At 42.1% G+C, this 26,822-nt stretch overlaps 1 protein-coding gene across 7 annotated transcripts in view; it reads left to right on the top strand.

Annotated features, from left to right (window-relative positions):
* SGMS1 (sphingomyelin synthase 1) overlaps nt 1–26,822 on the top strand; it is a 290,635-nt gene that overhangs the window by 74,513 nt on the left and 189,300 nt on the right. For 6 of the 7 annotated variants that reach the window (XM_027111924.1, XM_027111917.1, XM_027111915.1 and 3 more), the window contains one exon: nt 16,877–16,965. The gene's annotated coding sequence lies outside the window, so the exon portion shown is untranslated. Of the gene's footprint in view, nt 1–9,277; nt 9,404–16,876; nt 16,966–26,822 lie in introns of all 7 variants that reach the window. The other variant, XM_027111916.1, reaches the window with a different exon arrangement.

The following is a 26,822-nucleotide window of genomic DNA, read 5'->3' as shown; positions in this document are numbered from 1 at the left end:
TCTAGACATTTGTGGAAACTCGTTGTGCCTTAGTTTGCGTGCAGTCTGATGCAAGTAATCAGATGGTAATGCAAGATATGCTTTCATGAAGATAGAGTAAGAAACACTGAAAGATTCGTAAAGCTTATCCAAATAAAACGTTGTATAGTTACATTCAGTGTGCTTTGTATAACAAATACTCATCTTGTGATCAGGCACTTATGTGGAGAATAAAATGTAATTTTTTAATGCATGTAAATATAAGTTTTAATTGCAAGCTTACCATATCTGTATATGAGTCCTTTACAACAGGGACTCTAATTTTCTTTCAGAATTAAGTTATCTCTTGTTAAGTTTTTATTTCGCTAGTGAAAAATACATTTCAAGGAGATAGAGTGTAAAAAAAAAACATCACGAAGATGCTAGTTTTTAATTTCGTTTACTGTCATTGCGTGGCAGTGTTTCATAAAGTTTCCCCATGGGTCACCTGTATCAGGAGGACCCGGGGTTGGTTAAATGGCACATTCCTGCCTCCACAACTTAACTGGATCAGACTTTCTGAGGCCTGGAAATCTGCATTTTAAATAAGCTCTAAATGTTTGAACACCACAGCCATATAATACCTAGTATATAGTGTGACATTAGTAAATATTGAGTAGGATCTATAAAAGATGTCTCATTCACTGACCTCTTCAGTCTTGCCTGAGTGTAACAGTGACATCAGAAAATATACCGCTGCCAGTGCTCTCCAGTAAAAGGTGAAGGTATTGATGGTGGCCGAGGTTGAAACCAGTCAATGACCTTATTCAACCAGAGCACCAAAGATCAACAAGGGCATTGTTCCCAGAGGCTTAAACACACTGGCCCCCTGGGCACAATGGTCCTTCGATCACAGCTGACATGGGCAGAAAGGAACCAGGTAAGGCTCTGGTCCCCTTGGTGCCTAGTGAGGGCCAGCCCTGCGGTGAAGGGGCAGTGCTTCTGGTCTAGTTCTCTGGAGCGGCCCAGCAGGGTTAGGCTGGCAGTGGCCTTTACCTTCAACAAGACTCCCTTATTTCCTGCCCTCCCTGACTGCCCAGGATGCAAGGAGAAAACTTGCCCCTAATCGGAAGGCAGAAACAATAAGAGCATTTTAAAGTTGGCATTGCTGAGTGTGTAGGATGTGCTTTACTTGCAGTAGATCGTGTGATCAGCTTAAAGGAAGGGCAGTCCAGTGTGCTGGTGAGAGAGCATTTCACAACAAACTTTAACCCTGGACTGGACCCATGGGAGAGGTTATAGCTGTCTCTCTCCAGTTCCTATCTCCAGTTCCTATCCAGTTCTTGCTCTGCACCTTTAGCCTTCCTTGATCTCCTTCGACCCTTTATGGTACTTAGAGCTTGCACAATTCCGTATCCAGATTAATAACGGTTTTCTGCCATTTCCTAAGTCTTCATTCTGTCCCACCAAAAAGAAACAGATTCTCAGTGGGTGATGGTGTCCTCCCCACCGCCCTGCCCTCCCGGCCCTGGCATTTAGAAACCTGTAAGGACATTCGTGGTTGTCACAATGATGAGGGGTGTCTATATTATTAACGTCGAACATCCCGAGGGTGTGGATGCTAAACACCCCTTGGTCCTTGGGACAGTCGCACACAGTGAAGGATTGTCCTGTTGAGGATGCTGATGCACCGCCACGAGAAACACTGGAGCTCTTTGGGTTCGCCTGCATCTTGTTCAGTGCTTCCTTGAGAATAGACCCAGCATTTATCATCTGATGAATCTGCACGGCTTAATAGATGCAGTACGAGCTAAGTTACTTACTGGGAAAATAAACAAATGGTTGCAGCCATCTTCCTGGCTGGCAGTTGTGCTCTGACAGTGGAGCCGTCACTCCTCTTGGATCCTGCTTTGCAGCTTCGCCCTTCCCAGTGGTACACTGTGGACAAGAGTTACGACCCAGACAGTAATCCTGAACTGCTGCTACTGTTCCACTCAGGAAACACTCTGATGGAACAAGATACCACCGTCCATTGTCCCGCTGGCACCTTGGTCTCATAAAAATAAACAGGAGAGGGCTTCCCTGGTGGCACAGTGGTCGAGAATCCGCCTGCCAATGCAGGGGACACGGGTTCGAGCCCTGGTCTGGGAGGATCCCACATGCCGTGGAGCAACGAGGCCCGTGAGCCACAGCTACTGAGCCTGCGCATCTGGAGCCTGTGCTCCGCAACAAGAGGGGCCGCGATAGTGAGAGGCCCGCGCACCGCGATGAAGAGTGGCCCCCGCTCGCCGCAACTAGAGAAAGCCCTTGCACAGAAATGAAGACCCAACACAGCCAAGGATAAATAAATAAATTAATTAATTAAAAAAAATAATAAACAGGAGATGCTAAGTAAATTGTTACATCATGAGGGGGGTGGGGACAGGGAATCCAATATTTTTTAATCACAGACACCATCCCAGGCAAGTGCTCTTAGCAGTAGGAGGGTTCGAGATTTGGAGGGACGTGTTCTGAGCTCCCAAACCTTCTGGAGTTATTTTGCCTGTGGATCAGAAAGCTACTGTGGGGAGGAAAAAAGTTTTGAACTAAGGATCAGACAAGGGTCCTGGAAAAGTTGCTGCTTCATATCAGTCATTCAGTTAGAGATATCAGAGAAGTGACAGATGAATAAAAATTTAGGAACACAAAAGAGAGGGTGACATCAGATCTTATTTTAAAGGACTAAGAGTTAAGCCAGAAAGCTTGTTGACCTAAGGATGTCCAATAGACTATGGGATTTGAATATCTTAAAACCGGATAATAATTAGACTAACAGTAAAGACAATAGGAACAGACTGGGGAAATGCAGCTACAGGAGGTTGAGAGAAATGGCAAACTAAAATGAGTCAGCGGGCTGGTTTTTCCCTTCACAGTCTCCTGTGACCAATTGAGAAACAGTGTGTTCTTCCTTTGACTCAGTGAGCCTACTTCTAAGAGTAATTTCTAAGCAAATGAGTAGAGCTTTGTTCAGAGATTCAGCTCTGAGTATTAGTGAGCATTGTTTGAAACTGAACATTGGAAGCAACCCAGATGGCCCCCCAAAGAGCCTTGGATGAACACATTATAATTCATCTATACAATGGAATATTCTATAACCATGACAGTGATATTGAGGAGAAATATTGACATGGAACAAAATGTATGAAAAATAGGCTGTAATAGAATATATAAGGTTAATGTTTCAATAAAGAAATATGTAAACATAGAGGGAAAAAACATAGAGGGAAAAAGGCATTAATCAAAATGTTCACTTGGAGTATCTTTAAGTGGTTGAATTCCAAGTACCTGGAATTCTTTCTTAGGGCTTAAGTGCTTAAAATGTTTAATTTGAACATGTGTAATTATTTTTGTAATTAAAAAGTTTAATACAGTAAATAAAAACATGATCAGATTATTAAAGGGTGCTTTGTCAACCTGTTATCCAAGTGTTTCAATATATAATTATTTTTAAATCCAAACATTACTGGTAGTTGTAAGAAGCTGTTAGTCCCTCACATTTTATTCTGGATTTAGTTGATCATTAGCACAGAGGAAATGAGGGTTCTGATTATGAGGAATAAATGTGATTGGGGGTGAATTAAAGAGTGGGAAGAAAGAAGGGATATATCAGTATAGTTAAGAGGAACATAGATAAACTAAGTCTAATACTTTAATAATGACTACATTTGCCTGGTTTGAAACTCTGCCTGGGAAATTCCCTGCTAAACATCATCATACACATCATACATCATACACTCTTAGGGTGGCTGGGGAACACCCACTAAGCCTAGGCTTGGCTCCCTTGCCCCAGGAGTGGCTGAATCAGAGATGTGAGAGCCTCAGGTGCTATAAGGTTTCCAGCTAAAGGCCTAGTCCATGGTAGGCTTCCAGTTCTCAGAGGTGAGGCCACAGACCTCTATGAGTGAGTCAGCCCATTAAGAATTTAGGTCTTATTTAAAGGAAATACTTGGCAGCAGCATTTCTTAGAATATACTCTGTGGGACACTATTCTTAGGAGAAGCCTCCATGGGGGAAATCATAAAAGGAGGCGGGACAAATAGGCTTGTGAAAGGAGACAGGTCAGCGTGTCCGCAGCCCCTACATCCCCACTTGCATCTCGCAGTTAGTATACTGAGGCTCCGGGTGTCTTGCCTTAAAGACATCTTTTGGCTTTGGGTTAACCCTGAGTTTACTAAATTTAGTTAGCTATAGATTTTTTCTTTTTTTTCGCGTGAGGATTTAAAAAAATTATTTAGGCGAAGATGGATATTCTTATATCCTCCTTTGTTCAGAGGACCTTCATTCTAGCTAGAGTTTAGAGCTGAGAGCTTTGAGTATACACTGTGGGCGAGGCACTTAGAGAAATACAGAATCTTCTCCACCCATGTGGGGTCTGCTCACTCTTCTGGGAACACTGTAAAGTGAGGCCTAAGTTCACATAATACTGAGCAGTGTCTGTCTAGGTTGGCGATCTGCATAGTCTAGGATTCTGCTTTCGTTGAAATCTCAAATGACACAGGTTGGCAAGAAATACATAATAATGTTAGTGCCTTGTCCCCTCTCTTCTAATTTCCCTTTGGTGAGTATATATTACTCCTCCTCCCAAAGTTTTATTAATAAAACAATGGGCATACAGTATTTCCAACCCAGTTCCTCTTGGAAGGAACAGGGGAGACAGGCTGGTAGCCCACTCTGCAGAGGAAGGGTCCCTGGCTGCCACGTCTGGCCGCTCTCTGCTCTCCCATGCTGGTGGGAGGAGGTCTGGAGAGCAGAGGGCCTTGTGAGCCAGGGATGACTCCTGCTGACGCCCCTCAGGACCTGGGGATCCTGAGGTATCAGGAAAGCCAGAGGGGCGGTGAGGCTGGGAGCTGATGCTTGCAGGGGCACTGCCACTTCCTCGGGCTGCTGGCACTCTGTTGCGGCGGGGACACATGAGCAATTTTTCTTTTTACATAAGCAACTGTTTAAGTCTGGGGAGGTAACTCTGAGTTAAGATTTTGATTTCTTTTTTTTTTCTTTTTTTCTGTTTTTTTGCGGTACGCCGGCCTCTCACTGCTGTGGCCTCTCCCGTTGCGGAGCACAGGCTCCGGACGCGCAGGCTCAGCGGCCATGGCTCACGGGCCCAGCCGCTCTGCGGCATGTGGGATCTTCCCGGACCGGGGCACAAACCTGTGTCCCCTGCATCGGCAGGCGGACTCTCAACCACTACGCCACCAGGGAAGCCCAAGATTTTGATTTCTTAAACTCCATTGTAGGGCCCCAAACTCGGGAGACCAGCAACATAGAGAGAGAGTATAGAAAAGAGATATTTTCAGTAAAAATTGTTTAGGCTTCTGTTAAAAAAGATGCGCTATAGACCCTTTAGTAGGAGAACGCTCATCTTGTGAAGATGTGGCCAGTGATACACGTGGAGAAGCCACAGAAGTGCGAGTAATGATAACTCTGGACAGTGTGTCTATTTTTTTGACGTGAGAGCGTTGGTGATGCACCTCAAACAAAACCAGACCTCTGGGCGGTTGACTGGGGTCCAGCCCCCCTCTGAGGCACATCATGGAACCAGGCTCCCTTCCTCCAGCCCTGCAGCCCTCACCTTCACGGCTCAAAGCTCAATCACATCCTCCTGTGGCTCCTGTAAAAGGAAGTGGGCCAACCATGGGTTTTGACCCAGGGGATTAAAAAGTTAAACTTTTCTGAGTTTAGCGGAGGAGCAAAGAATTTGTCCTGTTTTTGTCAAATGAGATCCATCTGGAAAATGAATTAGGAGAAAAATATTCTTGAAAAATAAACTTTTGATTAAAACTTTTTTTTTTCCCTTCCAAGGTACCAGTAAAACAAAGTGGAACACATTACCCACAAGGCAATTTTAGCTAAGAAACTAAACATTTAGATGCCTCTTCCTTTCTTTAATAATTCTACACTGATTTGGTTCCTGTCACAAATGTGGGTGAATAAGATAAATGATCCTGGCATGATCAGCAACCTTTACATTTTCTGTCTGCTGAGAATACTTAAAGCATAGACTCTAATTTTGTAGATGGAATGAACCTTAGAAAGTCAGTTTTTGCTGAACATCAGAGTGTAGATTAAAGATAACAAGGACACTCATACAAATTCCCAAGAACCTAACTCTTCAGTCACACCCAACACTGGTAAAGGGATGGAAAGGAGCATGAATATCATTCCTGCCAAGTGGTCTTTTTACTGACAGATGGGACAAAACCTCTCCCTCCCCATGAGTGATATTTTCACTGTGGTGCTCCAAACAGGCACCTCTTCTTAACAAATGTTTGACCTGTTTCTTGTGAATAGCCAGGGCACAAATAAAAAAGACTGGACATTTTAAAAAATGATATTTGTTGTTTTTAATGGTGAAAACGATTCATTCAGCAATGTCTGCATGCCTCCCATGACCTGGAAACTGTTCTAGTTGCTGTGGTTATAAAGGTAAATAAGAGAGGCATGAAAACATTATGCTGTCAACTTACTTGGTATATTTAACCTATTCCTTTCCTGTATATACATATTTTTATATTATATTATACTTAGAAGGATATTTTTGTATCCTGTTTTCCTCATTTAATATTATATCTTAAGCATTTCTGCATGCATATAATTTTTAATGGCTGCATACTGTTCTGTTTTGTGGATATTTCACAATTTCTTAAACCATTTCCCTGTTGTTGATCAATTAGGTAATTTTGAATTTTAGTAGTAAAAACATGATAAACATTGATGTATAAAATTTTACCCTCATTTCTAATTATTTCCTTAAGATAGGTTCAAACTGGAACTGGGTCAAAGGGTATGAACACTTTTAAGGGTCTTGATACATGATGCCAAATGCTTTCCTGTATGGGGCAAAGTAGTCATTTCACTTTATCCTCATTTCCTCATTAGCGTAGGGTTTTTTTGGTCTTTTTATTTAGTGCTGATGTATTAGAAAAAATTTTGGATTGGTTTTTCCTGGAAGATCTTGTTTTGGGGACCAACTTCTCTGTGACACCTTCCTGCCCGATGTGTTTTCAGTCATCTTATTTAGGACTTTTAAACTTGATAGAAGGAAAGGGTGTTTATTTCTATATTGTCAGTGCCTCCCTGAGTACCTTCTCTGAGGTACACGTTAATATTATACTCATAGTAAAAATATAAGAAACCACATGACAATGCTGCTGCATGTATTATATAAGCCATTGTTAAAAAAAGATGATCCTGGGGGGGTGGGGGGTAGGGGAGGGATGGATTGGAAGTTTGGGGTTAGCAGATGTAAACTATTATATATAGAATGGATAAACAACAAGGTCCTATTCTATAGCACAGGGAACTATATTCAATTTCCTATAATAAATCATAATGGAAAAGGAAAAAAAAAAAGATGATTCTCTTTCTCAGTACCTAGGGGGAAAGACCTTTTTCTATTCTTCCTTTAATCAGAATTATGTGGCCTGCCTCATTTCCCTTTTTGCTCTGCCTATTAGAAATGTAGAAATTTTACTGTTCAAGTACACCAACAGCATTATCTTGTGGTTGGAAAATCAACTTCTTTCATTTCATGACTTTATATTTGTGACTTCCAAGTGCCTATGTATCTTTTATCGAACGTTGCCTCGAATCTTTCCTGCAGATGGGTAGCATGTAAATCATTTAATGAAATGAACTGCTAATGATGGTGTGATGATTTTAGATAAACAATTCATTTGGCTTATATCTTTAAGGTTTTTGGACAGAAAATTACATACAGTTTTAATTGGCTATAAGAAGGCCAGGGATTTTGGAGGAAACATTAGGGCCAGAAAATCCTGGTACAGCTTATTTAAACGCTGAAGCTGTGTATGTTTTTAGCAACCAGTATGATGGTGTGGCTGGTCATTAATTGAGAAACTTCTTATTTAACTAGCGTGCATTAAAGTAATGTGCAGTTTTTCATGGGGGTGTGATGATGCTTGAGGAGCATGATGACTATTTAAAGTACTTAGTACGTAGATGGGTTGTGCTGCTTTATTGCTTTAAAGAAAATAATGAGGATTGGACAAGGAAATTGCAAAGGACTTTGGGAAAAGAAAGATCCTTCCTCACATGTGGGATTGAAATGCACAGCAGGCTTAGTCTTGCCCTCCTCTGCACCCTTCCACACTCAACTCGCTTTGCCAGAAGCTCTAATTGTATGGTATTGTAATTATTTGTTTACAGTCTGTGTCTCTATTAAACTCTAGTTGGCCCAGTCTTGGTCTTCTTTGTGTCGGCTATATCTAGCACAGTGCTAGCAGTAAATTTTTCACATATATGATTCATATTTCTGAAATAGCAGATTAGAAGGCATATTTTAGGCCAGTAAGTATTTCAAAATATCGGCAAGTATTTTGAATAGTTAAGAGGGGCTGGGAGGCATTTTTTTGCCCCCAAAGTTTAATATGTGTTCCTTCCAAAAAAAAAAAAATCAGAAAATCTGAACTCCTAAAATCCTACATTTCTTAAAATTATTCAGTTGCAAGCAGCATTTTGGTGCTGAGTCCTGCTTGAATGGGCTAAGTGATCCTTCCTGGGGCAGCCCTTCTCACCTTTTCTCCCCTACAATTTTTTTTTTTTTTTTTTGGCTGCGGCTTGGTTTGGGGGATCTATGTTCCCCGACCAGAGATTGAACCTGGGCCCTCGGCAGTGAAAGTGTGGAGTCCTAACCCCTGGACTGCCAGGGAATTCCTTCCCCTACATTTTTGTATTGTTCTGGGCGTGAACATCACCCATATTTATTGAAGGCCTATGGTATACCCATCCGTGTGTTGTGCTGAGGATACAGTGGCGATCAAAATGTGGACTCTGCTGTCAAGGATGGAGTTCAGATTCTGGAAGTATTAGAAGCAGACTCAAGTCTTAGAATTTATACAGGGAACTTTCTTGTTGCTTTCCTCTTTTTCTTGTGGGCGAGTTGACACAGAGAAAACCACAAATAAGAAAGTTCGGGAGTCACTGATTTCACTATGTGTGATAAGGATCCTCTGCTATAAACCAAACGAGAAAAGGATATTGCAATATACTTCTTCCTTCTTTAGTCTCACCCAGACACATACTTTGTGCTGTGCTGTGGATGTTCATTTTCACAGTGTCCCAGCTCTAGAACCCAATTTGTTCTTGTGGAAATTTAGTCACTTTTGGAGAGCCATAGCAGTTTGTAAATCACGCCTCTCTGATAATGTTCCCAAGGCCATTATGACTAAATTGGGTGATAGAATGAGATCTGTAGTAGTATGTCACTTTGATGGGTGACATATCCTAACCTTTCAGTGATTTGGGCTTCTTTAAAACACAGAACACACCTTGGGGATGAGAGTTGGATTACATGGAATGTTGCCCAGTGAAAGTCCGGCGGGTGCCAAAGAAATGCTCTGTGGAGTGACTGCCTGATCCCAAGATTACGTTCCTGCTCGCCTCACGGGTGAGTCTTCTAATTTTTAGCAACAGTCTCCGCTGTCTATTGTGGAGCCCAATCGCTTAGTCTCTGGGATGCTCAGAATCCTCACCTGTAAAATCTGGATCATTTGACGAGCCTCTGAGTGGCTCTGAAGACTCAGTGACATCTGTGAAGTGACTGTTGCGTGACCAAGAACAGAGTCGGCCCTTAGTATACAGCAGCCCCTCTTATCTCTTAAAATGGAAGGTTTTTTTATTCCCTAGCATTTAGAAACACAGGCTTATAATATTTTTAAATTACAGTAGTTCATATTTATTCATAATGAATCCACAGTATATTTCAGATACTACAGATTGCATTCTTCTTGGTCTGTTAACTTGGTATTGTCTACTTGGGGGTTTTTCCATATGGTTTAGGACTGAGTCTTGAAGCAAACCAGTACTTAATTAGTTAATTAAATAATATTATTTTACATATATAGTCCTTAGTGCCAAGTACTAGAATGAAGTTCTTTGTATAAATTATTTCATTTACTCCTTAGTGAAGACACTGAAGCACAGAGAAAGATCAAGTAATTTGTTCAAGGCTGTATTGGAGGACTTGGGATTGAAACCCAGGCATGTCTGACTTCTAAGCCCAGATTCCGAGCGCTCCTCTTTCCCTGTAGCACGTGTTAAATCGCTGAGAAGAGGGCCCTTCAGAGTGGCAGACACCAGTGCTTTATGGATAGCTTTCGGTCTGGGTTGGTATCACGTGCCTGAACACATCATTCTGTAGTTAAAGGACTCGTACTCTGTGTTAGGTGTTAAGATAGCACAGCTCACTCATGAGCACTGCACTTTATTTATGTTCCTGCTGGGCCCTTATCATAGTCTGTCCTTGCTCTAGTTCTTAGTGGTCAAGTCTCGGAGGAGGCAATATATCGAGTGGTTAAGAGCCCAAGACTCTGAAATTGGACAGCCTGGAATTGAATCCCAGCTCTGTCAATTACAAGCTGTGAAAGCTGGAGCAAGTTACTTATCTCTGTGCCTTAGTTTCTCATCCATAAATTGGGAATAATAAATAGTATTTACTTTAAAGGGTTGTTGTGAGGATTAAAAGAGTACACACACACACACACACACACACACACACACACACACACACACACACACACACACACACACGGCACTTAGGGTGCTGAGAACAGTTCCTGGCACGTAGTGAGTATTCTGCAGTGTTTGTGGTTAATAATAAGATGACCGTGTTCTTTGAGCATAGCTATGGGCCATGTCATTTTTGTCTTCGTATTCTGCACAGGCCCTGCCCCAGTGCTCTACACATGGTGGGCTCACCGTGAAACTCTGTTGAAGGAGCGGATGGATATGGATGGGTGAAATGGTTGAAGGCATGACCAGTTCTTTTTCATCTTGAAGTTGTATTTGCCTCATTGACATAAACTATCTTGACTTTAATAGGATCAGAGACTGAATAACTAGAAGAGGTTGACCCAGGCAAGGTTAAAATTATTTGTCAATCATAATAGCTAACATTTGTTAAGTGCTTACTGTGGGGTAGGCACAGGCTAAATATTTTATGATTAACTTACTGAGTCTTTCCAAGAGCCTCATGAAGCAGGTATTATCCCATTTTACAAATAGTAAGCCTTGTCCCTGTAGTTAAGAGGTTGGATTTTGAATCAGGCAAGACTGTGTGAAGCCCACAGCACAAGCAGAGCTGAGCTTCTGTCTCAGGTCTCCCTGAGCGACCTTTAGCCTATAGCAAAGCACCCAGTAAACAGTTGTGTTATCTGTTATTATTGAAACTTCTCTGAGGCAGAATCATAACGCCAATACTACTTGAATACAAATATGAGAGCCCCAAACATTGGTAATTATCATAGCAAGCATGTCATGGGTATACAAACTACATATTCCTTTGTTAAAAATTCTGCCTTTAGGAACGTCTTCACATTGAAGCTAAACTTTTCATACTTCAGGTTAAAACTATTTTCTCTATGCTGTCTTTAGTGGGAATGGAAAAATGCTGTCCATGGCTCTCAGCAGGGTAGTGCTTAAAATGATGTTAAATGGTGGAGTCTTCCTTGTTTTCTCTTTCCTAGGTTAGACTTGCCCTGTGGGCTTCATACTTTTCATCCCTGTGGGTTTCATCTACTTTTGGTCCTTTTCTGTTTTGTTTTGTTCTCAGTTTTCTCTAGAAGTGTGGAGCCCAGCATTGGTCACTCTGACTCTGGCTGATATTAATTATGACCTGAAGTTGTACATCCTCCTTCACAGTCAGGGTCTGCGATGTGAAGACGCCTCCCCTGTGTGAGGCGATGCATGGTACTGAAACACTCATACTGTCTGCTTTACACTATGCCATTTGGGGGGCAGCTGGTCATGGGAGTCCTGTTCATGCCTCCTTCGTTAGGTCCCCAACTCCACAACCTGGGGCCAGGAATGAACATACTGGACCAGTGACATGCAGGGCCCAGATGGTCTACAACAGGATTTTGCCCGTTCCCCAGTCCTTACTTACTCGTGTGCTAGCTAACATGGAGCATCGATCCTACTGGTTGTGCAGTATATGAGCTTCTTGAGAATAGAATTGATTTAATTACACAAATATTCCAGATTCTTCCCTGTGAGAAGTCCTTTTAATCTTTGACCTAATACATTTTTTTGTTTGTTTCTTTTCTTTTTTTTTTTTTGGCTGCACCCCAGAGCATGCAGGATCTTAGTTGCCTGACCAGGGATCAAATCCTTGCTCCTGCAGTGGAAGCGCAGGGTCTTAACCGCTGGACCGCCAGGGAATTCCAATTTTTGTTTGTTTCTAGTAAGAACATCCTTTTCCATTTCCCCCACTACTTTTAAATACTTTTTGCTTGAGCCATGTGTATATTCCTGGATTCTTGAAATTGCTGGTCCCCTGTCTTGATGAAATATTTTGTTCTTTTATGAGCGTCACAGTTGATGTTAGTTTACGAGTGACTTTACGGCATCCTCTTCTAAAGAATTCTGATGAGTTTCTCACATCTTACTCTTACCCTTTTAATGCTGTCACAGGGTCATCATCTGTTGCCATTCTGGGCCTTTCCCTGGAAACACCAGTTATACTGTCAGTTTTTCAGTTAAATATGTTAAGTACTGTTTATAGAAAGCCTTTAAGCTCTTTGGCCCCACCCCTCACTGGCTGTGTGGCATGCGGGAGGCTGTTGACCCTCTCTGTCCCCTTGCTCATCTGCAGGGTAGACTGTTAACAGCTCCTACCTACAGAGGTGGTGTGAGCACTCAATGAGATAGTGCGTGCTAAGTGCCCCTAGTGCTTAGCACATGTAAGCGCTCAGTAAACATTGTTATCATTGTAAAGGTTAGCACAGGTGCAGTGAGGATACTAAGGTCGAGGCACTAACCCAGCTTTGAATGGTGATCGTGACATATTGCCCAGAGGTTATCAAGCCTCAGTGATTTAGTCAAGAGGAGAAAGGGAGGAAGGGGTCTTTCATGAAGGGGAAACGGCTCTTGGGTTTTCATTCACAGGATATAGCATGTTGTGGGGGGTGACGGGGAGAGCTGAGCAGGGAGCAGATCGCAGAGGTCTTTCTTTGGGAAGCCCAGGGGCTCTGACTCTATTCCTGAGAAAGGGGAACCACTTGATGAGAGTGCTGGACACATGCTGACTTGAGGAAACAGAGCTCAGCGGGGTCCACACGGAGAAGCTGAGACCTGAGAAGACTGATGTAAGAGTCCCCCGGGGATGGGGAGTGCCTGCACGGTGAGGCAGGCAAATGGACAGATAAACACTGCGTTTACATCAGACGCTCGCCTTTAAGTTCTAGGGGGCCTGGAGTAAAACCGAAGAGAGATGTAACTTCCATGCACCGATTCCTTTAGAGAAAATGAATTAGATGGGCTGCAGTGTGCATGTCCAATATGGAGAAAGTCTGCTCAAGAAGTAGAAAGGGGTCGTCCCCCATTCTGCCTGGTGCGCCGTGTGGAAAGCTGCATGTGTGCACGCACCCGTGGCTCAGATCCACTGGCTTGTGCAGGGAAAGGCCTAATCTCCATTTTCCTGTGATGGCAAACTCCTCTTTTCTCACAGCATGTGAGAAGAAAATACTGTTCTTGTTTGCCAGTTTCCTTTTGATTAACTTTGTATCTGGGGTTGCAGGTTTTCTTTTGGACTACTTTTTCTCTGATTATTTTCTCACCAGTGGTTAGAAGTGGAAATGGAAATATGCCAGAAAATGATTTATATGAAAAGGAGTCTTCTCCTCACCCCTAAGTACATGCACATAAACAAGAAAAATAAAGAATAGCAACTAACTTTGGATTCTTTGGCTAGACTATAGTGTTTTATTTTGCCATTTGGAGGAAGAGTTATGGAAATAAAGGGAAATATATGTCAGAGTGATAGCCAGCTGGCTATCTGAAGTGAGTATCAGCTTTCCGGAAGGAACAGAGACACTTTCTTGTCATTTTATTTAGAATTGCCTGACTGCTAGAGAGCGTTTTTCTTGCCACAGTGCTGCAATAAAAGTAAACACATAACGTTTCTAAGAAACAGATTGTTAGTTTCTTTGAAATGTTTAAATAAAGAGCATTTGTTACATGCTCCAAGTATTTGATTCTTAACTCTTCCCAATAGAGCAGCTCTGTGTCCCACAAGCATCACTTAGTGTTGAAGGCACCAAGAGAAATAGAGAGGTAACTGGTACTGGACTTGGCCCTCCTTCAGTAAACTAGAAAACTGGACAGTACACGAGCCAGTTACTGTCAGTCACGGGAAAACAGGCAGCCAGGACGTTGATCCTTGAGAGAAGAGAGTCACATGAGGTGAGACCCACATTTGCCCTAGTTTTCTGCTGGAGCGTATTCCCTGTTCCCTGCATTCCCTTCCTGGGGTACCAAGGAGGGGGAGCCTGTTACAGCACGGTGGGTCTCCAGAGTTCAGGGCTGCTGAAGAGGCTGGAATTTGTATGGCAGGCTACTGGGGAGGAGGGAACTATGAGAGGGGAACCCAGAAGCTGAGATGTGTATCCATACAGGGTGAGACCTAGCAGAGAGCAGCTGTTCCCAGGCAGGGAAGAGAATGGCCATAGCAAGGTTCATGCAGTATGGAGGGAAATGGAGAGTTCTGGGCTAGCCAGGGTGGAGAGACCTTGCTGAGCACCTTCACCATTCCGAGACACCGGAAAGACCATGCCTTATGATTAAGGGTCATGCATTAGGACCAAGGACGTATCTCAAATAGACCTATCTTAACCAATTATAAAACCAAGCCTGATGGAATTGAGAGGATCTGCCAGTAATTTAGTTGCCATCAGAACCAAACTGAACACCTCCCAGTTGTCAACCTTATAACAGAAAAACATGCAAAGAAGCAGGAAAATGTGACTCATTCAAAATGAAAAGTAATCAGTGGAACTAGACAATGCCTTTCAAACAGGGTTATCCTAGATCTTGGTCTGTATAACACCATTCTCCACTGAAAGGACCCAGGGCGTTTAGAGAAATGTCTGCATCTAGGGCAGAGACAAAGTAAGTACAAGATGAGCCTAGAACTTTTTTTTTAATGTCAGAAAGTAAGGAAATAAAAGTAGAAAAATAAAAAAAAATGATGGGGGCATGTCACAAAGGTAAAGGAGCCAGTTTAAAGGGTCGCCCACTGGCTAAATCTGAGACAGTTTGAGCACCAAAATTATTAAGTACAGTGATAAATTATAAATTGTTGAAAAAGTAGGACTTCATATATCCTTACTGATCATAAATTGACAAATAGATGAACAAATAGTGTAGACTGCTGAGTCCTGGATGGTAATGTGGAGGGAATGCTGGAGTTGGAACCATGAGCATGTTGTAGCCATGGTAGTAAAGTTCAGATCAGGCAAGGGTCACCAGTGGATGCTAAATCTAGGGGGACATTTTGATGAGGGACAAGATATTTGCATGGTCTTAAAGTGTCTCCCCACAGATTACTTATTAGATGTAAGGGAAAAAATAATAATTTTTCTTGGGAGAAATTGGACAGCACCTTGGCTGGGTGATCAAAATTTATATCGCCAGGGAGGGGCACATAGACTTCACATGCCTTCAGCTATGACACCAGGAGAAGAAAACTCTGTAGTTTTCTGCCTGATAATGCATAGGCTGAATTGAATCATGAGGAAATGTCAGACAAGTCAAAATGGTAATGTTTTATTAATATAAAAAAAGGGGAGGACTATATTCTTCTAAAGTGTCAGTGTCAGTGTCATAAAAGATAAAAAAGTGCTGTGTGTCGCAGATTAATGGCAGCTAAATATAATACCTTACCCTGGACTGGATCCTGAATTGGAGGAAAAAGAAATGCTATAAAACGCATTATTGGGTTAATTGAATATGGCGGTCAATTAAAGTATTGTATCGATATTACATTTACTAAGATCAATAACAACATTATGGTTTTGTAAGAATATCCCTATTCTTAGGAAATAAATTCTGAAGTTTTTAGAGCCATGATGTATGAAACTTATCTCCACGTGGCTCAGAAACAGAAAAATGTTAAGTGAGGAACTTCCCTGGAGGTCCAGTGGTTAAGACTCCGACCTTCCACGGCAGGGGGCATGGGTTCGATCCCTGGTCAGGGACCTAGGATAATGCATGGCGCGCGGCCAAAAAAAAAGCTTATAAAACAAATGTTGAGTGAATGTGTGTGTCTGTAGAGAGAGAGTGAATGATTAAGTATGTACGTTAAATGTTATTAGCAAGTGAACATGGATAAAGAGTACATGGCAGTCTTTGTACTATTATTATTCTACAACTTTTCTCTAAACTTGAAATTGTTTCCAAAAAAGAGAGAGAGAGAGAGAAATAAAGCCCAGCAACTATAACTATGACTTAAAGAGAAAAGGAGGGTATGTGGAAAAGATACATGTGTTTCTTAACTAACTTGGTATGGATTTTCTACCCTCTGTGTTGTCTCTGGTAAATAAACGTTTAATCCTATGGCAGTGTCTTTGTCATTCAGGAGGCAAAGCCGTTTCTATATCTGTTGCTTAAGACACTATATCTAGTGGAAGAAGAAATAATAATACTGCTTTTCAAATTGAAACCATTGTATCATTTGGTGCCGTGGAAGAGTTTGGAATAAGGAGTCATAGAAGTGGTTCGAATTCCTCCTCTGATGCTTGCTGGCTGAATGATCACTGGAAAGTTCCCTAACCTTTGGGAAATTTGGCTGCTGCATTTTAAGATAATACTTGCCTAGTCTCAATATCTTACAGCTCAAATGAGAAAATGCATGTGAAATCTCTTTGTAAATAATGATGAATTCTTCTACAAACGTTAAATTACTATTAATAGTTTCAGTTAAAGAAGAAAATTGGCTTAGACCAAGGTAGAGACTTTCCTTAATTCAGGTGGCTTTTTTTCCTTTTAAATGTCAAGATTGATCATACAAGAGAGTTTCTTTCCGCTTGGACCCTCGGTTCCTTCTGGTTGCCTCCTTTCTAATTTCCTGCCTTTATTATTCTAGGCAAAGCTGCAGTGACCGAAGGAGTTGTGGATTTTCTGAATTTCAAGAACAGTGAAGTAGGAGATAGCAGAGAGTGTATAAAAGAACACGTAAGTCAAACTCAGTGTTTCATCCATTCTCAAACATCTTATGGATCTGAAGTTCCTCAGGATCTCTCCTGCTTTGTTCTGAGATTGTGTGTGAGGCTCTGAAGGATGGAGGGATCTTTGAGGTCTTCAGCTTGCCCAAGGTCAAAATCAGCCAAGGAAAGGCCAATGTGGTTTGGGGAAGGAAGGAGAAAGGATTGAAGAGGCCAGCTTCCTCATTGGAAGAGGAAGGCAACACAGGCCAGGGTGGGAGAAATGCGTAAAACAAAGGGCACAGGAAACAGTCTGCCTGAGTCACTGGAAATGACAGAAAAGGGCCCTGCCAGATCTGAAGTTACGTAAACCAGGGAGGAAGGCTCCAGGGAGGCCTGGGGGAGTCATTTCCTTTACTCTGGAATTGCTTTTGATTGAGACTCCTTATCTGGGAAGATTACAGTTATTAGGTCTTCCCCTTCTCTGGAGTTGAAGAGTCTAGGCCAGTGCTTGTCAGAGAATCAGTCTGAGATGAGATGAAGAGCTTGTCATAGAGCATAAACCTGGAAACTTTTTCACTGAGAAAGTCTTGCTACCAAAAGTAAAATTCAGCTGAATTAAACAGTGTTCTTAGTGTTGATAGTTGATTTCCATTCTGGAACATAATTACTATGCCCATGTATATATCCAAACAATATATTGCCTAGTTTTACTTGTTTTTAGGCTTGATAAGAATATATTGCATGTAATACTCTGCAGCTTTCATTTTTTTTCACTCAGTTGAATTAAGATTCACTTGTTACATTAATGGTACTAAATTAATTTTTATTGTTAAATAAAATTCTATTCTGAAAATCTATCATAGTTTATCTGTTGCTCCATTTCCTTCCAACATGTGGTATTTTGTTGCCGTTCTAGTGAGTATAAAATAGTATATCATGTGGTCTTAATTTACATTTTCCTAATTAATGGTGAAATTGAGCATCTTTTTTTTTTAAGTGTCCTTTGGACAACAGAGTTTATGACTTTAATGTAGAGAAACTTCTCAGTCTTTTCTTGCATGGCTAGTGCAGTTTTGTTTGTTTCTGGTTTTTTTTTTTGGTTTTGGTTTTTGAAATGTAGTCTAACAGTCTCTCTTTTAACTATGTTGCAGTTTCATTGCTAACCTTCATTCTCTTTGATTGAAGTTTTTGTTGATTTGTGTTCTCATTCAGTATATTTTCTCTGTTCATTTGGAAATTATGCATTTTCTTTCTATTCTTCTAATGATTACCCTGAAAGTACACTGTGTACACTTAATAGTTTTAAAGTTAATCAGTAGTTAAGGTCCTCTTATCCCCTTCCAGAATAATACAAAACTCATAGGACACCTAATGAAGACTGTGTTCTTCTGTACTTATGTGTTCTTTTCAGTCAGTTCTGTTATATGTTTCACCATACAAATTAGACAATTGTTATTAGAGATAGTATTTGTTTCACTTTATCTCTGTGTTTACTATATCTTGCTTCTCTTCCCTTCTTCTGTCCTTTGCCTTTTCTCTGGTGAGATTTGCCTTCTTTAGAATTTTCTTTCCTTAAAATATTTTGGTGGTAACTTCTCTCAGTTTTGATTTATGTTAGAATGTCTTTATTTCACTCTCAGAGTTCTTACCTGACAGTTATTTTTCTCCCAGCATTGTGAGTGTATAATATACCATTCCACTGTCTTATGGCTTTCAGTTTTGCTGTTAAATCTGTTAATCTTTCATTTGCCATTCTTTAGTAGATGATTTGGCTTACTTATTTGTTGTTGGATTACTGCAGTTTCACTACAACATGTTTATGTACAGCTTCCTGTTTATATTTGTTGTGATTTATGTATCTGTGAGTTCACATCATTCATCAGCTCTGAAAATTTCTCAGCTATTAATGCTTTGAATACTGTCTCTCCTACATTTTCTCTATTGTCTCCTTCTGGTTTTGATTAAATAGATGTTAGGACTTCTCTTTATTCTTCATGTCTTTTAATTCATATTGGATATCTTCTTCCTTGTCTTTCTCTGCTTCATTTGGGTAATTTCTTAAGATTTAGCTTTCAGTCCAGTAATTCTCTCTTCAGCTGTGTTGAATCTTTTATTTAACCCATCCACTGAGTTTTTAATTTCAGTGATTATATTTCTTCATTTCTAAAGGTTCTGCTGCTGCTGCAAACCTGTGTGAATATTTTTTTGATGGTGTCTTTTTGCTTACTCATTTTCTTTTTACTCCATCTTTCATCTCTTTAAACAGCACCAAACTGAGCTATTTCATATTCTGTATTTGATAATGCCAGTATCTGAAATCTTTGGTGATCTAAATCTGTTTCTGTGGCTTGTTTCCTAGTGTGCATGGTGAATTTTAATTATGTATTTGTTTGATAATTATATCTTATTTGATATAAATTTTTTTGGCTTTTTTGATAATTATGTCTTGGAATCTTGAGACCTTACTTCTTGAAATTTGGAGCCAGGAGGATGCTACAGGACCAGGACCACTTTTGTTCCCTTTGGAATTCCTGGTTTCAGGTTGGGCTTTCCCCACCTGGCTGAAAGCTAAAGGTCTAGATGCCCTGTTCATTTCATTGCTGGTATTTGTAGTTGTCTCCAGGGTGACTGCTGCTCTCTTCTTTGCTTAGGTTTCAGTGCACTGTTCTTAACCTCTTGGGATTTGTTTCTCTACCTGGAGCTACCGGATGTGTTAGAAAGTTTTTTTTTTTTTTTTTTTTTTTTTTTTTTGCGGTACGTGGGCCTCTCATTGCTGTGGCCTCTCCCACTGTGGAGCACAGGCTCCGGACGCGCATGCTCAGCGGCCATTGCCCACGGGCCTAGCCGTTCCGCGGCGTGTGGGATCCTCCCAGACCGGGGCACGAACCGGCATCCCCTGCATCAGCAGGTGGACTCTCAACCGCTGCGCCACCAGGGAAGCCCTATCAGTTTTCTTAAATCCTTTAAACTTTACATGGTAAATTACTTTATTTCACCAAGGGACTGGAAAATAATGAAATACTGATCTCTTTGAAAGCCAGGTAAACCACATCTGTATTCATATCACATACTCTATCCTTCCACTTTTGCCTGGGTTCTTTTTCTAGTTGATCCATTGAATATTTACTTCTTGGAAGTTGGAAGAAGACAGTATTCACTACTTTTAGAGTAACTCATAAGAACAGAGTTCTAGTCTATTTTCTGTTAAAGTGTCATTTTTCTTTCTGTTCGGTATCTTAGATAATGTGGATCTCTGCCTGCAGATGGAGAGTAGAGAAAATAGATGTTTGCTGTTGTGAATAAGGGGCATCATCTCTGTAAACTCCATGACCTTACATTCTATATCCCCTTAATGGACATAGAAAGCAGCTTGAAGTTTTTGGTCTATAAAATGTTAACTTGCCTTGTGCTTTGGCACATGAAAAAAAAATTATTTCAAAATAGATGTCAACTGAGAATGCTGATTTGATAGTTTTTTAGTCATTCTGCAGCAGAAACATCACCTGTAGGCAATCATACCTTTTCAGAGGCTACACAGATTTGACAGGGGTGTGTGGATTAGGATTTTGTGACAACAGTGACATGTTAGGAATGTTTCTAATCTGCAAAATCTTTGTAGGTTACAGGTTGTATTTTTGTAATACTAGTGTAATCCTAGAAAAAGCAGGCAGTGAAAACATTCCCAGGGAATGCTGAGCTCTGTGACTAGAGATTCTTTGAGGGACTGCCTTCTGTGGGACCCATACTTTCACTTGGAAGATATAAATACCAGATAATTCTGTGGCTTTTCCTCCCTTGGATAACAAATTCTAATGAGTGGTTACTTACTCTGTGTCCTCATATGCTTGGGTTATTGGCTGGCAGTTCAGGTACTACTGCTGGTTTGGCTTAGTTAGCTGAGCAGTCTAGAAACTTCAGCTGGAGAGCTGGGAAAGAGATGAAGTAGAACTGGAGAAGTTTACCAGGTGAGGCCAGTGGTTCCTGAGGAGGCCCTGCCTGGCCTTCTAGGCTGGAGAGCCATCATTCACAGGTGCACACTGCATGGGTCTGATTACCACCACCCCCAGTTCTGTGGCCTGGGCCAGGCAGTTCATTTGGTAGAGCAAGAACTGGTCCTTTGAGCCTCCCAGTTTCCCTCTTTTAACTGTAAATATGTATATTCCCTTGAAGGCTGTGATTTGGGTCATTAGCTTGATTTGAACACAGTTCACCTGAGTGCAGTTTCTTTCCTGCTGCAAAATTGTGGCTCTGGTTGTATCAAAAGGGTGCAGAGGGACAGCCCAAGAACGTGGTCTTTCAGGTGTCCTTTTCAGTTAGGCCGTCAAAACTGGGGCTTGGCAGACGTTGTCGAGACGAGTGACCATAAATCTGAGTTTGGTCACCAGGCCCCATCACGTGATCCAGAGCTGTGTTTTGTTTCACACGCTCCCTGGGTCTCATGAGCTATGGTCCTGATCGTGCTCCTCTAGATGAAGAACAGTTACCTCTCTCAGGCTCGGCACTGGAATACTTGGCCATTTGTAACATTTTCCTCCTTTCTCACGTGACATCATAAATTTGTGTATTTCTAAAGAAGGTTTTGAAAAGTAAGATTGTTTTAAAAACCTTCTCCTCCAACCTGCCTTCCCTGTTGCTCACCAAGTTCACATCTGAATGCTTGTTGTCACGCCCTTTGTCTGATGCCTGCAAACATGCTCACAAAATTAATTTTTATTTGCCTTTGTCTCAGTCCGGGTGTTCGGGGTGGGAAGCACGGCATAGAGGGAGCCGTACGAGGTTCATCAGTAGCCGGAACACCTGGCTTCAAGTTGAATGTCTGCTTACAGGCTGTTCGGCTTTGGTTAATCACTGAGCTTTTCTGTGTTTTAGTTTTCCCACCTAATCTATTCATATGCTGGAGCAATTGGTTCTCAAATGTTTTGGTGTAAGGACCCTTTATACTCTTAAAAATGACTGAGGGACCCAAAGAGCTTTGCTTGTATGAGTTGTAGCTAGCATTCTGTGGCAGGCAGAGAAATAGCCCCCAAAGATGTCTATATTCCTAATCCCCAGAACAGATGCATATGTTACTTTACATGGCAAAAGAGACTGTATGTGTGATCATTAAGGATCTCGAGGTGAGGAGATTATCCTAGATTATCCAAGTGGACTCAAGTGTAATCAAATGAGTCCTTTTGAGGGAGGCAGTGATCTCCGAGAGACAGCAGTGAGAGGTGGCTTGAAGCGAGGTCTTAGTTCCCGGCCCAGGAATTGAACCTGGGTAGCCTGGATGAAAAGCAGAATCCTAGCTGCTGGTCCACCAGGGGCTAGAGGCTAGAAGCAAAATTCTCCTGGCCCTTTCCCCCATTGAAAAATGCATTTCTCAAGGAGGCAAAAACTGTAAAAACAGGTAAAAAGTTTATTATTAGAGACATAGCACAACAACAAGTGGGACAGCACGCAGAGAAACAAGTTTGTTTAGTTAAGACAGAAGCAAGGCAGAGATGCACACCCGGAGAGAGAGGGTGTGGGCGTCCTTCCTAATGAGGGGTAGTGCAGTGAAGAGGCGGTTAAGTCACTTATATAGGTCAGTTCTTCCGGGTCTTTGTTTACCTTTGGCCAATTATCTGGTTTCTTTTTCCACCTGACCCGCCCTAGCCTCCCCAACATGCGTGCACAACTTTTTTTCCAAGATGGATTCCAGCCCAGAGGCTTGTGGGGGGCCTTGGCATCACATATTATGGGGTGGTGCCCCCTCCTTTTTGACCCCCGAAGAGCCTTTCTGAGCAGGTACAGTGTCTCCTTGGCCCCAAGGATGGGAAATATGTGACCTGTTGATCCTTTACGCAAACAAGGGTTAGCCCCTCTCTGTCCCTGCCATGACTGTTACCTTAAAGCAGGGGTCCCCAGCCCCACCCCCCCCGCCGGGCCGCACAGCAGGAGGTGAGCCGCAGGGCGAGCGATGCTTCATCTGCTGCTCCGCCTTCCTCCCCATCGTGGCCTCCAGAAGCTGGAAAAGGCAAGGGACACATTCTCCCCTGCTTCAGGAGGAACTCAGCCCTGCTAACGTCTTCATTTTAGCCCTGGAAGGCCCCTTTTTAGACTTCTGACCTCCAGAACTATAATTTGTGTCATTTTAAGCTACCTATTTGTAGTGATTTGTTATAGCAGCAATAGGAAACTAATGCAAATATTTTGTTAGAAATTAAAAGTGAGAAATTTTAAAAATATTAATTTATTTTAAAATAATAAATGATCACAGGTTAGCATAAATTACTTTTTTGGGGGGAAAATAACTATTTTCCAACTATTAGTGAGAAGACTACCACTGCTATACATTTTTATAAATCTCTTTTAATGTCTGGCTTCATAGAAAGTACCTGGATTCTCGAATTAGCTTCTGCATTCAGTCTGTTGTGGCATAAGGTGTCATGTACCCTCTGAAAAACTCCCCCGATACTCACAGAGAAAGAACATTAAAAAGGCAAATATCATCTTAATATTATTATAAAAAATAGTTTTGGCCTCATGGATTACCTAAAAGATAGGCCTCTTGGGAGGACCCCACTTGGAGAACTTCTGGGCTAGAACATAGCCACATGGCCACACCTAGCTGCAAAAGAGTCTGTGAATTGCTTCTTATTCTAGGGGCCAGTTTTAAAAAGTGAGGGTTCTGTTATTAAGGAAGAAAGGGAGAATGGATATTAAGAGACATTTTGCAATTTCAGATTCTTTTTTTTATATATTTTTAAATTTTATTTTATTTTTTGAGTGTGTTGGGCCTTTGTTGCTGCGCGCGGGCTTTCTCTAGTTGCAGCGAGTGGGGGCTACTCTTCGTTGCGGTGCACGGGCGTCTCATTGCAGTGGCTTCTCTTGCACAGCACAGGCTCTAGGTGCGCGGGCTTCAGTAGTTGTGGCATGTGGGCTCAGTAGTCGTGGCTCGCCGGCTCTAGAGCACAGGCTCAGTAGTTGTGGTGCACGGGCTTAGTTGCTCCGCGGCATGTGGGATCTTCCTGGACCGGGGCTCGAACCCGTGTTCCCTGCATTGGCAGGCAGATTCTTAACCTCTGCGCCACCAGGGAAGCCCTCAAATTCTTATTATATCAAAGTTTGGTACCCATGGTGGGTAGACAATTGCCAAAATTTGGTTTCCCTTCTCCTTGTCCTCACATTAGCTGGGAAAAATGGGCATTTCACTTAGACTGCATCCTTTAGAAATACCTATGAAAGGGACTTCCCTGACGGTGCAGTGGTTAAGAATCCACCTGCCAATGCAGGGGACATGGGTTCGTGCCCTGATCTGGGAAGATCCCACATGCCACGGAGCAACTAAGCCTGTGCGCCACAACTACTGAGCCTGTGTTCTAGAGCCCACGAGCCACAACTGCTGAGCCCGCGTGCCACAACTACTGAAGCCTGAGTGCCTAGAGCCTGTGCTCTGCAATGAGAAGCCACCGCAATGAGAAGCCCCCGGATTGCAACAAAGAGTAGCCCCCGCTCGCGGCAACTAGAGAAAGCCCACGCAGCAACGAAGACCCAACGCAGCCAAAAATAAATTAATTAATTAAAAAAAAAAAAAGAAAGAAATACCTACGATGGAACACAATGGCATATAGGTGGAGTCATAACTGCATTTTTAGCATTTGTAGGTTAATTATATGAAATATCTTTTGTTTGGTGCTCACAGGCAGCTTTTTGATGTCATGTTTGGGTCTTTTGAACTTAACAATGTGCTTCCTTTCCTTGGGTAGGAGTACAGTTGGAAGTGAAATGCGATTTCAGCCCAGCTTTGATTCATAGTTGTTCTTTATGGGTTTGAAAGTACAAGGGGAGTGACATTTCCTCTTGGTCATTTTGTAAACAGTTCCCACTTCTCCCTGGCAGCATCCTGTTGCTGAAGAATAACCCAGTTCCAATTTACGATGTGAAAGAGCAGTTAGGAATATTTGTGCTAAAGAGCTTATAGTTTAAAAAAATGTATATAAATACAGTAAAACTGTTGGGGCTTAAGTGGCATGATTTGGAGCTTAATATAAAGCTTAATACTGATCTCATTAATTGATGGTATGCGTTTAATGCATTTTTAGTGCCATCCTCATCTTTAAATCAATTATTGTAATAGCTTTTGGGTGAATGAGGACTTAGGAGATATTTTAACATCCCACATACGGTTATTTCAACCTCTGAGGTGGGAGAAGCCTTTGTGTCTTTCACACCGTTGATTGTCTGTTTCCTGACTGAACTGATTGAGAAGGGAGTTTTGGGTTTGGGATGGGAGTGGGTTGGAGAAGAAGCAGAGAAGGTAAATTAGAGGCTCAAGCACTTGGGGAAAACGTGTGCCTGGTTGGAGGCCACGCTGGGGTGAGTACTGTGGACAAGAAGAATGACGCCTGCCATTTTATTTAACAAAGGATGTTGTGGCCATAAAGCCATTGGCCACTGCAGCTGCCCAGACCTTGTACCCTGAGGGGAACTCAGGATGGAAAAACACAGGCTGCCAGCCATCAAGCCACCAGCCGTCAGGGTGCAGTTACCCCCATGGTGCACCCTGAAGGGAATTCAGGATGCAGAAGAATAGGAACTGGCCCTAGATAGTTAAGATGCATATCAAAGGAATGATTTCAATAAGCCCAGACTCTTGCATCTTCCCCATATGTAAATTAACCTGAGATGTCTGTTTTTTGTGATTAGTGTAATCTTTTGATGTTCAACTAGAATTTTTTTTTTTTTTTTTTTTTTTCAGTAAAATTTCCTGTATCTTCTGGCTCCTCCCTTACCTCTTTGAACGAGTTCCTCAGAGCTATCTGCGAGGCTGCCATCCCGGGCTATAGTCCTCAGTAAGGTTTCCGGATAAAACATAACTCTCAGCTTTTAGGCTGTGCATTTTTTTTCAGTTGATAGTACTCTGGGGGCCAGAGAGCGTCATTGCAGTGTCTGGTGACCTTTCTGAACTGGAGCTGAGAAGGGCTGTTTTCCTCACTTTGCTCTCTTCCCCAGAGGCCCCTGAAAACCACCCAGTGGTTGCCAGTTTCTGTAGTACCTTGTGGTATATACAGTGTTACCAGGAATTGGGTTGAAACCCTGGTTAACACAGAGAGTGCAAACAATTTTTTGTAACCTGAACTTGCGGGACCGAGACCTGCCAGTACTAAGCATCCTGCATCTGGGGAGCTCAAAGTTTTTAGCAACTAGCATCGTAATGGTAGCACTTATTACCCATATATGAGCATAATAGAAAAATTGTGAGCAAAGCTGATAAGAAGGGTATCCCTATTAGTTTTTGAATATATTTCACATCATCACCTGGTGACTCTCCGAGCTGGCTGCCCCTGAGAAGCGTGGCTGCCCGTGGTGCCCTCCCCTCTTTAGGGGGTTTACGCTCATGTCCACTCCACGTATCACCCTGGTCTGCCTTGGGGTGGCAGAGGTCAAGGTGCTGGTTAAGAGAAAGTCTTGGTTAAAAGCCATGTGGTCATTTATTGCAGCAGCTAGTGATTTTGCAAACATGGGCTAGAGTAGTTTTCTGATACTTTAAAATAAGCCCAAAACAACTGTTTTAAGATGGCAAAACAGTGAGTGTTTTGATTTGTCAGTTCCTGCATTTACTAATCACTGAATGTACAATTTCTCTGTGTAAGAGGCTCCACTAGTGCAGGGCCAAGAGCAGTGCCTTATTGTATTTTCTCATCAGCTCTTTAGTGGGCCTGGAGACTTCCTGGCCTCTTGGCTGGCTCAGGAGGCATTTCAGGATTGTAGCCAGCACTCCCAGGCCTTCAGACACAGGTCATTGCCTTTTGCACAGACGGCCCCAGGGTGTTTTGGAAGCCATGTGTGACTTTAAGGAAAAGATTAGAGTCTCTCTGGAAAGAGGCAGAAGCATGTACTACGAACTAGCTGCTTTGGGGA

The sequence above is a fragment of the Aethalodelphis obliquidens genome, unplaced genomic scaffold (genome assembly GCF_003676395.1).
Source record: "Aethalodelphis obliquidens isolate GAN/ISIS:26980383/991018 unplaced genomic scaffold, ASM367639v1 scaffold11, whole genome shotgun sequence".
Lineage (NCBI taxonomy): Eukaryota > Metazoa > Chordata > Mammalia > Artiodactyla > Delphinidae > Aethalodelphis > Aethalodelphis obliquidens.
Note: the sequence above shows the minus strand (reverse complement) of the source record. Positions and strands in the feature narration are given on the sequence as shown.